This window comes from Pristiophorus japonicus, chromosome 16 (genome assembly GCF_044704955.1).
Source record: "Pristiophorus japonicus isolate sPriJap1 chromosome 16, sPriJap1.hap1, whole genome shotgun sequence".
NCBI lineage: Eukaryota > Metazoa > Chordata > Chondrichthyes > Pristiophoridae > Pristiophorus > Pristiophorus japonicus.
The window spans coordinates 29,162,588-29,175,409 of NC_091992.1; the positions used below are offsets into that span (position 1 = coordinate 29,162,588).

Here is a 12,822-nt window from a genome sequence, read left to right on the forward strand (position 1 = left end):
AGAACATAAGAAATAGGAGCAGGAATAGGTTCCACCTTTCAATAAGATCATGGCTGATCGGATCATGGACTCAGTTCCATCATCATCATAGGCGGTCCCTCGAACGAGGATGACTTGCTTCCACACCAAAAGAGATGAGTTTGCAGATGTTTCAATGAAGGACCCGATATTCCAGTCCTGAACTCCAGGGATGGAAGATGTCTGTGCATGAATTTATTCAACGGGTGGTGACCATTGCATATCAGCCACCACACGGGCTTGACAGAGCTAGTACTTTATCCAGTGGCAAGGGTTAACCAGAATGACTGGAGACTTGCTTTGCTACACAGACCTAGTGCTTTTCTATTTTTTTCTGCCAAAGTGGATAACCTCACATTTTCCCACATTATACTCCATCTGCCAAATTTTTGCCCACTCAGCCTGTCTATATCCCTTTGCAGATTTTTTGTGTCCTCCTCACAATTTGCTTTCCTACCCATCTTTGTATCATCAGCAAACTTGGCAAGATTACACTCGGTCCCTTCATTCAAATCATTATATAGATTGTAAATAGTTGAGGCCCTGGCACCGATCTCTGTGGCACCCCACTTGTTACTGATGCCAACTGGAAAATGACCCATTTATTCCGAATCTCTGTTTTCTGTTAGTTAGGATGAAACCAATCCTCTATCCATGTTAATATATTACCCCCAACCCCTTGAACTTTTATCTTGTGCAGTAACCTTTTATGTGGCACCTTATCGAATGCCTTCTGGAAATCCAAATACACTACATCCACTGGTTTCCCTTTATCTACCCTGCTCGTTACATCCTCAAAGAACTCCAGCAAATTTGTCAAAACATGATTTCCCTTTCATAAAACCATGCTGACTCTGCTTGATTGAATTATGCTTTTCCAAATGTCCCGCTACGATGTGCTGCACAATAGCACCACTCTACTCGAGATCGCAAGAGTCACAGTGACAATTAAAGGATTCTAAACTAGGTGTCTGGTAAATTATTAAACTATGATATTATTTAAAGAATCCTGCTTCTGCATACTTTGAAATACAAAATTGATAGAAATCAATTTAAAGGCGTAGTATTAAGTAGTCATATAGTCTTTATTCCACTGAGTTGTGCGTTATTTGGGACATTGAATAAATTTAAGACAGAGTTAGACAGTTTCTTAACCGTTAAGGGAATAAGGGGTTAAGGGGAGCAGGCAAGGAAGTGGACAAGGAGTCCATGATCAGATCAACCATGATCGTATTAAATGACGGAGCAGGCTCGAGAGGCCGTATGGCTCCTATTTCTTATGTTCTTATGTTATTTCTTATCCATCCCATCACTTGCAGAAAGATCCTTGAAAAGAAGATTGATCAAGTTGTACCCACTCAATTGTGGATTTATAAATAAGTCAAAGCGAAAGTCTGCGGTATGAAGGTTCTTAATAGTGAAAAAACGCGTCTTCCTTCTTTGTCACCACCAGCCGAAAGAGGCGTTCTCGCAGTTACGAACGTTGCGACTATTTTTAACATCCGTGAAATCCGCCAACAAAATAGCCCAGAGCAAGTAGGCACCGCTGAGATTTGAACTCAGGATCTCCTGTTTACTAGACAGGCGCTTTAACCAACTAAGCCACGGCGCCAGCTAACACTATTGTTCAAATTGTCAGTAAAGAGCAAACTAAATCCCCGTCAGTTTCGGGTTGCTGGCGTTCATTTTCATCTCCAATTGCTTTCACTTTTGCTACTTATTTAAAAGTCAGTAATGTGTCATATTAAACTTGTTTCTGATTACTGAGGGACGAAGAAGCAGTACATATTTTTTCTGCGCATCACATTAATTTTAGCAGAAGATTGTGATATATATTTCGGAACTTCTGTGCAAACTTTGCGTCAGGGTGCCGAGGGAATTGCATGGGGTGGAGAGAGAATTCAATTAAAAGACGAGGCACCGCTGAGATTCGAACTCAGGATCTCCTGTTTACTAGACAGGCGCTTTAACCAACTAAGCCACGGCGCCAGTTATCAAAGTGCTTCAATTGATCGCTAAAGAGCAAGATAAACCTGTGTCAGTTTTCAGTATTGCATGATTGCAGTAAATGTTAATTTTCACCCAGTCTTTCAATTTTCCCATATTTGCCACTTACGTTCTGATATTATAACATGTCATAATGTATTGCTTCTGATTCCTGCGTAAGGAAGAAGCAGAAAATATTTGCACTTCTCAACAAATTGATTTTATCAGAAGTTTGTCATAGATATTTCGGGACTTCTATGCAAATTGTGCAACAGATGAAATTTGATGATCAAACGAATTCTACCTTAACAGTAAGTAACCTATTTGTTCTCAGAAACAAGTTAATTATGGCCACCAAATAGTGAGAAGGAGATAGAGGAGCAAATTTGCAGGCAAATTACAGAAAGATGCAAGAACTAGAATAGTGATAATGGGGACTTTCAATTCATAGAACCATAGAATAATTACAGCACAGAAGGAGGACATTCAGCCCGTCGAGCCCATGCTGGCTCTCTGCAAGAGCACTTCCGCAGTCCCACTCCCTGTCCTTTCCCCATAGTCCTGCAATTATTTTCCTTCAGATACTTATCGAATTCTTTTTTGAAAGATAAAATTGAGTCTGCCTCCACCACCTTTTCAGGCAGTGAATTCCAGATCTTAACCACTCGCTGCATAAAAAGATTTTTTCTTACATCGCCTTTGGTTCTTTTGCCAATCAACTTAAATCTGTGTCCTCTGGTTCTTGACCCTTCTGCCAACAAAAGAAAGACTTGCTTTCACGACCACTACGTTTCAAAGCCAAATAAGTACTTTGGGAGTGTAGTCACTGTTGTAATGTGGGAAATGCAGCAGCCAACTTGCGCACAGGCAGCAGTTTGATAATGACCAGATAATCTGTTTTTTTTGTTATGTTGATTGGGGATAAATATTGGCCAGGATACCGGGGATAACTCCCCTGCTCTTGTTCGAAATAGTGCCAGGGAATTTTTTATATCCACCCGAGAGAGCAGACAGGACCTCGGTTTAATGTATCATCCGAAAGACTGCACCTCCGACAGTGCAGCACTCCCTCAGCACTGCACTGGAATATCAGCCTAGATTTATGTGCTCAAGTTCCTGGTGTTGGGGTAAAAGAAGACTCCTCTTCTTCAAGGTGGATTCCCTGAAATAAGGAATCGACACCAGTCCTTATAACGACCACGGAATTAATTAGACGAAACCTTCGAATCACTTTTTCAATCTTTATTCAGGCATATGCAGGGGAAGCGTCTCAGGCTTAGCCGCCTAAGACCGAACCTTCTATGAATGAAGGTTTTACACACAGTTATACAGTTTCCGAGGTGTGCTGGCCTCGTGCTCACTATTCTATGGCCACCGATTGGCCTACAACTGATCAGAGGAGCTATATTGATCCGTTAACCCTGATCAGATTGGCTGCTGAGTGTTCTCGCAGCATCTTTATTTCTCCATTGCATGTTGAGCCGATCTTAGTCTATTGGAATGTGCTGTTCGCTAGATTTAACCTTGCTCTGGCTTTTCCGAGCTAGGTCTGCATTTTTTAGAGATAAGCACACAAGCAGAGCTATTCCCTTTAACCTAATTTCATGTCATTCCCTTATTTGGGTCTTAAGTGTACTCTTTACTTAAGTGTACATTGTACTCAAGTGTACTTTTTACCCCCTTACACTGGAGTGGGACTTACCCTCAACCTTCTGACTCAGAGGCGAGTATGCTACTGACTGAGCCACAGCTGGGAACAGTTTCCCTCTAGCTACTCTGTCCAGACACCTCATAATTTTGAGTGCATCTACGAAATCTCCTTTCAATCTTCTCTGCTCCAAGGAGAACAACCCCAGCTTTTCCAGTCTATCCACGTAACTGAAGTCCCTCATTCCTGGAAACATTCTCATAAATCTTTTCTGCACCTTCTCTAAGGCCTTCACATACTTCTTAAATTGTGGTGTCCAGAATTGGACACAGTACTCCAGTTGAGGCTGAACCAGTGCTTTATACAGGTTTATCATAATTTCCACATTTGTACTCTATACCTCTATTTATGAAGCCCAGGATCCGTAAGCCTTTTTAAACTGCTTTCTCAACCTGCCCTGCCACCTTCAATGATTTATGCATACATATCCTCAGCTCTCTCTGTTCTTGCACCTCCTTCAAGAATGTACCATTTAGTTTATATGTCCTCTCCTTATTCTTTCCACTAAAATGTATCACTCTACACTTTTCTGCATTAAATTTCATCTGCCACGTGTCTGCCCATTTCACGAGCCTGTCCATGTCTTGGTCTATCACTATCCTTCTCACTGTTCACTATACTTCTGAGTTTTGTGTCAGCTGCAAATTTGAAATTGTGCCCTGTACACCCATGTCCAAGTCATTAGTATATATCAAGAAAAGCAGTGGTCCTAACCACTGTAGAACCGACCTCTGGGGAACACCACTGTATACCTTCCTTTAATCCGAAAAACAACTGTTCACCACTACTCTCTGTTTCCTGTCACTTAGCCAATTCCGTATCCATGCTGCCACTGTCCCTTTTGTTCCATGTGCCTCAACTTTGCTGGCAAGCTTATTATGTGGCACTTTGTCAAACACCTTTTGGAAATCCATGTACACTACATCAACTGCATTACCCTCATCAACCCTCTCTGTTACCTCATCAAAAGACTCTATTAAGTTGGTTAAACACGATTTGCCTTTAACAAATCCGTGCTGACTTTCCTTAATTAATCCACGCCTATCCAAGTGACTGTTAATTTTGTCCCTGATTACTGTTTCTGAAAGCTTCCCCACTATCGAGGTTAAACTGACTGGCCTGTAGTTGCTGGGTTTATCTTTACATCCTTTTTTGAACAATTATATAACATTTGCAATTCTCCAGTCCTCTGGCACCACCCTGTTTCGAAGGAGGATTGGACTATGATGGCCAGTACTTCCACGATGTCCACCCTCAATTCTCTTAGCATCCTAGGATGCATTCCCTCCGCTCCTGGTGATTTATCTATTTTAAATAGAGCCAGCATTTCTAATTCCTCCTATTTATCAATGTTTATCCTATCCAGTATTTCCATTACCTCCTCCTTCACTATGTCTATGGCAGCATTCTCTTCCTTGGTGAAGACAGATGCAAAGTACTCATTTAGTACCTCAGCCATGCCCTCTGCCTGCATGCATAGGTCTCCTTTTTGGTCCCTAATTGGCCTCGCCCCTCCTCTTACTCTCTTTTTACTATTTATATGCCTATATGAGACTTTTGGATTACCTTTTATGTTGGCTGCCATTCTATTCTCAGACCCTCTCTTTGCCCCTCTTATTTTCTTTTTCACTTCCCCTCTGACCTTTCTATATATAGCCTGATTCTCAAGTGTATTTGTAATCTGACATCTGTCATATGCGCTCTTTTTCTGCTTCATCACACTCTCTATCTCTTTTGTTATCCAGGGAGCTCTGACTTTAGTTGCCCTGCCTTTCACCCTAGTGGGAATGTACCTCAACTGTACCTGAACTATTTGCTCTTTAAAGGCGGTCCATTATTCCATTACAGTTTTGCCTGCCAATCTTTGAATCCAGTTTACTCAGGCCAGATCTGTTCTCATCCCACTGAAATTGGCCTTCCCCCAGTTAAACATTTTTACTCTAGATTACTCCCTGTCTTTTTCTATAGCTAATCTAAACCTTATGATACCCTGATCATTGTTCCCTAAATGTTCACCTACTGAAACTTGTTCCACTTGAATTACCTCATTCCCCAGAACCAGATCCACCAATGCCTCCTCCCTCATCAAGCTGGAAATATACTAATCAAGAAAGTTCTCCTGAACACACCAGAAATTCTTCCCCCTCTCTGCCCTTTACACTATTACTATCCCAGTCTATATTAGGATAGAAGAAGTCCCCCATTAGTACAGTGTAACTATTTGCACTGCACTTTTTTTGACAGACATGCGTCTGTCAAGCCCCACCCCTGTCAAGCTCCAACCCCCTCCCCCCAGCCCTGAATCATTCCCTCCACGTGGTGCCAAGAAGTAGGTCATGAGGCTCAGGCCCTGGCCCTCTCCCCTCTTTCCCCACCGACTCTCCCCCCCCCCGACTGACTCTCTTGCCCACCCCCCTCCGCCCCGCCAGCCGGCGCGGGGCCAATGGGCCTGAGGCCAAGAGCGGCGGGCATGAGGCCAAGAGGGCCCGTGGGTGGCTGAGAGCGGCGGCGGCAGCGAGCAAAGAAGCAGCAGAGGGCCGAGATTGAGCGAGAGACTGGGGAGAGAGAGAGAGGCCGGGGGAGAGGTGAGAGACTGGGGAGAGAGAGAGCGGGAGGCTGGGGAGAGGTGGGGGGGGGGATCGGAGGGGAGAGAGGGAACTTAGGGAAGATGGATCACGTTCTTCCAACCCCCTACAAGGGACATCGTTGGAGTGGATGATATCCAGAAGTCACGACACTTTCACTATTCACTTCATACCCAATAAACCTGTTAACAATCCGTACACAATGCCTACCCCATCAATGGTGGGTGGGAGGGGGGGAGGATGCACTTGGACTGGGGTAAGGCATTTCGGCTGGGGGAGGATGCACTTGGACTGGGGTAAGGCACAGGCTCGGGAAGGCTGTACTTGGACTGGTGTAAGGCACTTTGGCTGGCCCTTGCTGTCTTCTGGGGAGCTTTGTCCTCTGGCACTTCAGAAAATCAAAGTGGATCGAGTTACAACTTGCAAAGTCAGTGAGACCTTGGGATGGGCGGTTCCAGTTATACATTCCTGTGAAACTTCAGGGTGTGGCTTATCCTCCAAGGGGACCAATCAGAAACAAAGGGTGGAGCATGGTGGCCATTTTTGCAGTACAAATAAGCAAGTCCCCATTATTACTACTCTATAGTTCTTGCACCTCTTTGTGATTTCTCTGCAAATTTCCTCATCCATATCTTTCCCACTATTTTGGGGTCTATAGAATACACCTAGTAGTGTAATTCTGAACTCTAGCCATATAGATTCTGACCCTGACCCCTCCAGAACATCCTCCCTCTCCGGCACTGCAACATTCTCCTTAACCAATACTGCCACACCACCTCCTATCTTTCCTTCCCTATCTTTCCTAAACACCTTATAACCAGGAATATTTAATACCCAATCCTGCCCTTTGAGCCAGGTCAGTTATTGCCACAACATCATATTCCCATGTGGCTCTTTGTGCCTGCAGCTCACTTACCTTGTTTACTATTTTTTGTGCATTCACATCCATAGGGCTCTATTTTCCTCTTTGCCGATTTTTGGCGCCCAGGAGGATGTATGGCCCATTTTTTTGTGTCCGTTTGCGCCGAGAAAAAAAATACAATTTTCGCCAAAGTAAAATTTAATTTTGGTGCTGCAATACCCGAAGTTAAATCTGGGGGTGGAGCTTCAAGCGGCGGTGAAAAGTTGGTGAGCATGCGCCGGAAAAAAAAAACGTTTTCCATGTGACAGGTGTATTCGCTCATCCACAGTGAACTTCCTGGTCTGGATCAGCAGCTTGTGAGAACACATTGGAATCAGAGCTTGATCTGGACATTTAAATTTTAGCTACAAAAGATGGATCCAAGGGAAAGGGAAGGACAAGGAGAAGGAGAAGGGGAAGGGGAAGGGGAAGAGGGAAGAGCCAAGAGATTTCTAGCAGAAGAAATTGAGCCCTGGTAGACATCATTTAGAAGAAATGAGATGTGCTTGAGGACAAAGGAAGAATGGGACAAAAGAAACTGAAACCCTCTCTACTAGCAAAACGTTGGGAAGAAGTTGCAGAAGAGTTCAATGCAGTGGCCTTGACCCCGAGAAGTGGCGTGCAGATCAAAAAGAAGTGGCAGGACCTTGGCCAAGCCACTGTAAGTATTTATGCACTGCAACTACATTTGTAAATATGACTAATGCGTGTGTGTGTGTGTGGCCACTCTCTTAAAAAGTTTTATTTTCGTCTTTGTTATGTAATGATGTGTGTATCGTCCCAGTACCTTAAATGTATTGTAAGTACTATGCCACACCACAGAGGGCGCTGCGGTGGGAAATCCTGGTAGTGCCTGTAACAAGGACTATATAAGGGTGACCATCACACCTGGGAGGCACTCTGGAGCTGAACAATAAAGGACGAAGGTCACAGCAGTTAGACTTACACCAGACCGTGTGGAGTCAGTGATTTGTGTGCTACATACACCACATTGGCAACGAGGAAGCAGACGAACTCCACGCAACAATGGCTACTCTGGGCTCGCTAAAGGATTTTACTGTGGGCAATGATTGGGAGGCCTTTACGGAAAGGCTCGAGTACTAATTCACAGCAAATGACCTGACGGAGGACACATACGCAATGAGAGAGAAGCGTAAAGCGATATTGCTCTCTAGTTGTGGAGATGAGGTTTACTGTCTCGTCAGCGATTTGCTGGCACCCGGGAGCACCAGGGACAAGTTATACGAGGAGCTGACTGAACTCATTCGTGACCAGTTGAAACCGAAGGAGAGCATCCTCACGGCCAGATACAAATTTTACCATCACTGCAGACCCGAGGGCCAGGATATCACCAAATATGCTGCGGACCTCAGGAGACTCGCGGCGCCATGTGATTTTGGGGCACACCTTGACGAGGCTTTGCGGGACGTTTTTGTTATGGGGATTGGCCACTAGGGCCTCCTTCACAAGCTGCTGGCCACGGAACCCACAGTCACTCTGACAAAGGCCATCGCCATCAGCCGGGCATATATGACCTCGACTTGCAGCACCAAGCAAATGATCCACACAGTCTCGAACCCGGCAGGCACTGTCCACAGGATAGCGCCCACCATGGACAAAACTGCAGAACGTGGCTCTGCCCGGGGCAGAGAGCACGGACCTCGGGATCCTGGAGCTCCGCCGAGGGGGGCCAATCAAGCAGCACCATGCTGGCGTTGTGGAGGAAGCCATGGGGCTCACCGGTGCAGGTTTGCGGAGTATACGTGCAATACCTGCCACCTGAAAGGCCACCTTCAGCGTATGTGTAAAAGAAATCGGACTCACCATGTGGCTGAGGAGATGGGGGATGATCCACTGTTCAGCGAGGAGCAGGTAGAAGATGATGAAGTGTTGGGACTGTACACGTGTACCAACGATTCGCCCCTAGTGATAAGTGAAGTAAAAATCAACGGAGTCCCAGTGAGTATGGAAGTGGACACGGGCTCGGGTCCGTCGTTGATGAGTCGGAGAACTTTTGATAAACTGTGGATTAACCCAGCTGCACGACCCAAGCTGGTCCCGGTCACGGCGAAGCTGCATACCTACACCAGGGAACTAATACCTGTTCTTGGCAGAGCGATGGTGCAGGTATCCCACGGGGACGAGACGCACGCTTTACCTTTGTGGGTCGTTGCAGGCGATGGGCCGACACTCCTCAGCCAGAGGTGGATGGGGAAGGTCCGTGAGAGCTGGGAAGACTTCATCACTCCACAGGCTGCTGCTTCCCAGGGTGCTGCCGTGCCCCGGGTCCCCAGAGAGCAGCGCCGACCGAGCTGGAGCTGCAGCCTCAATCTCCCCACAGGCAAGTCCCAGCCCCGGACCTCACACCGAGATCCTGCAGCCCCAGCCCCCACAAGCAAGCCCCAGCCCCGGACCTCACACACAGATCCCGCAGCCTCAGCCCCCACAGGCAAGCAGCCATGCATAGAGGGGCCCAAGGGGGTGTGGGGGTTGAGCCGGCGGGGCGCTGCGGGAGGAGTGCTGAGGGATCCAGGGGCCGGTGGATCGGAAGAGCCCCGCCAAGGAGCTGTTAGTGTCGGGCGGCGGCAGCAGCTGGAGGTCGGGGGCTACGGAGGCCGCGGGGGACGCGGCAAGTGCGGCCGCTGGAGAGGCCACGACAGCCGCAGGAGAGGCAGCAAGTCAGGTGGCAGCGGAGGGGAGCAGAGGCTGCGACGGCGGAGGGCATTCAGAGCGGCGGAGAAGAAGATGGCGGCGGCATCGTGTCGGAGCAGCAGAGCATCAAAGATGGCGGCGCCCAAGGAGAAGCCTCGTGGAATCCTCCTGCATCAAAGATGGCGCCTTAAAGAGGAAATGCACCCGGGAGTCTTAAAAGGGCCTTACAATGAGGTGGTCCCCACAAAGGACTTCTGTTATGCAGAGCGAGTCTAAAATGAGCAATGTTATTGTGAGATAGTGAATTTATAATAAGAATTACCTTTTTTATGCTGAATGGCCACTGCATTTGTGTAAAATAATGGATGAAGTACAATTAATGATAACGGCTAACAAGGAAATCAAGGTTCCGCTACCAGTCAACAACCAGTTAATGTACCAGATAATATGTACTATACTAACGCACTGTCTATGCCTACCTGCCTTCCGTTGGACAAGTGTGATGTTATGTAATGATGTGTGTATCGTTGTCCTGCGTCCAGGTGGGGGGGGGGGGAAGGTGATGTTATGTAATGATGTGTGTATCGTTGTCCTGCGTCCAGGTGGGGGGGGGGGGAAGGTGATGTTATGTAATGATGTGTGTATCGTCCCAGTACCTTAAATGTAATGTAAGTATTATGCCACACCACAGAGGGTGCTGCGGTGGGAAACCCTGGTAGTGCCTGTAACAAGGACTATATAAGGGTGACCACCACACCTGGGAGGCACTCTGGAGCTGAACAATAAAGGACGAAGGTCACAGCAGTTAGACTTACACCAGACCATGTGGAGTCAGTGATTTGTGTGCTACATACACCACAATCTTTGCAGAGGCAGGTGTCACAAATCAACTGGGAAAGGTCAAAAACTGGAGGAGGTGCGCCAAGTAGGCTGCAACTAACAGCCTTGAAACAGAGGATCGCTGATATGATTAAATCTCACAAGAGAAAATCAACCACCAATGTGGACGCTGCGCCCAGGTTACCGAGAGAGGGTAAGCCCGGCTGCGTACTCATGTCACCCTGCCCCCTCTGCCCCCTCGCCTGCTGCTAACCAGACATCTGCTCTGTTATGTTTTGCAGACGTTGCACATCAGGAAGAGAAAGAAGCTGAAGCAGAAGATCAGGAAGCCGTCAGTCCAGATATTCTTCATCAACTTCAGGACGTGGATGAGCTGGACAATGAAGGGCAGCAGGAAGACCCCAATACTGAGATGGTTACATTGAACCCCCTGAGGATGCCAAGCCTTTTGCTGAGCGATACAACAGACCCGACATTTCATGGGGTACAGTCTGAGGCTGCGGGTCCCAGTGGGTTGCAGCAAGCCACACCTGGGAGACGGCCGAGGAGCGTGGGAAGGAGAGCTCAACCTGAAATGCAGAATGGAGGGGACATAGGACAGATCATGGGAATGAGTAAGGAGAGCATTGAGCTAACCAGATCGCTCCTGGCCACCATGGGTGGGGTGAGGGTAGAATTAGGGGGACTTTCAGTAGAAGTAGCAACACTGTCTGGAGGAATGGGAGCAGTGTCGGGACAGATGAGGGAGGGGATGGCAGAGATGAGGGAGGGGATGGCAGAGATGAGGGAGGGGATGGCAGAGATGAGGGAGGGAATGTCGAAGATTAGGGAGAGAATGTCGGAGGCAGCCGGTGCAATAAGTGGACACGCCCAGGCTGTCATTGCCCAACAGCAATCGGCAACATCAACTGCTGACACTCACTTTCCAATCCCCAGACCAAAGTCAGGTAGTGTGCCGAGGGATCATCCACAGGCTGACGATGAACCCAGGCCTTCCACAATGCTGCCTGCTAGGTCTGTCCCTTTCCAACCCCACCAACAACAAATGCGGCACCGCGCAGAAAGCAGAAAAACCTTCAGGGTCAGGGTGAGGAAGCAGAAGTCTGAGACAACGGGCACGGGTAGGGGTAGTAGCAACAACAGGGGCAAGAGGGGCGCATAGCATTAAGGTCTTGGAATAAGGGGGAGGAGAGATGGCTGCAGCTAGAGTTTCTTTGTTTGTTGCTGCTACTTGTTATTTTCTTCATTGAAAAGTTTAAAGTTTGATACAAATCTTTTAATTAAAGTTAAGTAAAACTGTACAAATGTTTAATAAACCTAATTATTTTTAAAATTTAAGCAGAATCCTGCACATTATTTTTTGAATAAAAGCAACATAACCCAACACGACGTTATTTTTTGAATGAAAGCAATATAAACCAATACAACATTACGTACATAGGATGTATATCTTTTCACACTAATAGGTGCAAAGCGTCAAAACTGTCGGGCCGTTTAGCAGCAAAGCAATCATGGCAGCAAAGCGATCATGGATTAGCCGCTGACGGAAGTCTCTAGCTATGGCTATAGGTGCACGAGGCCGCCTCCTCAGATTGAGGTGGTGGCATGGGTTCGCCGTCCTCCTCCTCTGCCGGTCCTCCTCATCTTCCTGCTGCTGCTGCTCCTCCTCCTCGACCTCGTTGTCAGCCTCCTCATCCTCCTCCCTCCAACCCCCCCCCCACCCCCAACCCCTCCTTCTCCCTCAGGAGGATCTTCAATGTCCAGGGCCTGGCCCCTCATGATGGCCAAGTTGTGCAGCATGCAGCACACGGCAGTGAACTGACTGACGTGGTGAGGGGCATATTGCAGAGTGGTCCAGGCATCAGAAACGCTGCTTTAGTATGCCAATTGTCTGTTCTATGATGCTCCATGTCGTTATGTGCAACATGTATCGATGCTCTGCCTCAGTGCAAGGATTGCGTAGGGGGGCCATAAGCCAGGTGCAGAGCCCATACCCTTTGTCCACGAGCAACCAGCTATGCCCTTCTGGCAGCTCCTGAAACATGGTAGGTATAGCGCTCTCGCGTAGGATAAAAGCATCATGTATGCTACCTGGGTATGATGACATTTAGGGAATGGAACCCTTTCCTGTT

The 12,822-nt window shown here is 47.3% G+C and overlaps 2 non-coding genes across 2 annotated transcripts; both read right to left on the reverse strand.

Annotated features, from left to right (window-relative positions):
- Nucleotides 1–1,556: 1,556 nt before the first annotated feature.
- Nucleotides 1,557–1,630, reverse strand: trnat-agu (transfer RNA threonine (anticodon AGU)). Its single transcript has one exon. It is a non-coding gene; the product is annotated as a tRNA-Thr (tRNA).
- Nucleotides 1,631–1,933: 303 nt separating this feature from the next.
- Nucleotides 1,934–2,007, reverse strand: trnat-agu (transfer RNA threonine (anticodon AGU)). The gene has a single exon. It is a non-coding gene; the product is annotated as a tRNA-Thr (tRNA).
- Nucleotides 2,008–12,822: the final 10,815 nt, after the last annotated feature.